The sequence below is a fragment of the Agelaius phoeniceus genome, chromosome 8 (assembly GCF_051311805.1).
Source record: "Agelaius phoeniceus isolate bAgePho1 chromosome 8, bAgePho1.hap1, whole genome shotgun sequence".
Lineage (NCBI taxonomy): Eukaryota > Metazoa > Chordata > Aves > Passeriformes > Icteridae > Agelaius > Agelaius phoeniceus.
In genome coordinates this window covers 22,112,501-22,113,542 of record NC_135272.1, presented here as the reverse complement: position 1 = coordinate 22,113,542, position 1,042 = coordinate 22,112,501, and the positions used below count along the sequence as shown (strand labels likewise).

At 48.5% G+C, this 1,042-nt stretch overlaps 1 protein-coding gene across 3 annotated transcripts in view; it reads right to left on the bottom strand.

Moving 5' to 3' along the window:
• Nucleotides 1-492: 492 nt before the first annotated feature.
• Nucleotides 493-1,042, bottom strand: part of LOC129124059 (uncharacterized) — a 14,077-nt gene continuing 13,527 nt past the window's right edge. For all 3 annotated transcript variants that reach the window (XR_013183287.1, XR_013183288.1, XR_013183289.1), the window contains one exon: nucleotides 493-1,042. This exon is cut by the window's right edge and continues 4,214 nt beyond it. The gene's annotated coding sequence lies outside the window, so the exon portion shown is untranslated.

Genomic DNA, 1,042 nt, shown 5'->3' with positions numbered 1-1,042 from the left:
TAAGGCATGGGGCTAAAGCCCAGCCCCTGCTGTGTACGTGTACCCCAGAAATATTCACTGGTTGTGGAAAAAAAAAATTACTTTTGAGGTGTTTGTATGGACTTTCAAGTGGGATCCCCACTTGCATTTTTATTTTGATTTGTGTTCATTCCAAACCTTTCCTCCACACTCTCTGCTGAGTGCCCATCAAATGCAGTCAGATTCATGAATGCTGTCTGTGCCTGCAGAGCAGCTGCAGAGCCATGCCCAGGGCGTACCAGTGATGCTGGGAAAACATTTTCATTCAGAACTTCAGAAATATCTCTCACCAGTTTCAAGCACGTCTGTGCAGAAGACCGTGCTAAGCACCTTCTTAGGACCTAGTCTGAAGTACATGGAAGAAATTCCCACGGGATTGATGGTTCATGGTCTCTCTCTCTCCAATTCCTACTCAAAGAATTCTGACCTCCCTGTCAGTAATGAAAACAAGCACACTGTAGACAAGAATTAAAGATATTTATTATTTATTTGTAGAACATAAACAGTTTTTCCAGGGGGAGGAAGAAAATTACATGAGAGATGTGCTGGTCACATCACTTACTAGGAGGCTGCCTCACAACTTGTGGGAGGAGTGGGACTGCACCTTGCAAGGAAAGGGAGCACCAGAAGCACCTCATGAGCACACACACACCCATGTCCCTGCAAAAATCACTTCTAGAAGGCAAAGCAGCAGCTTAGGGAAGACCCCAAAACAACCACTGATGCTTTGCCTCTGTGATCATTCGTAAGTCTTGAGTGCTTCCCAAAAGCAGGTATCACATCCCACCCACCAGCTGGGACAGTGGAGCAGGGAGGGAGAGCCACTTACTGAAACCACCAGGACTTTTAAGAGCCAGCTCTGCACCTCTTCCAAATGACACACGCCTGTCTTTCCCAAGAGGTGCCCTGTCAAGAGGGACCTGCTTTGCTGAGTTCCCTTTGTCCGTGGTGGCAGCCATGGGTCAGCTCTTTGATGGGCACGCTCCTCCTGCTGCTGGGCAGCAGTCCTGGCAGGGCTGGCTGG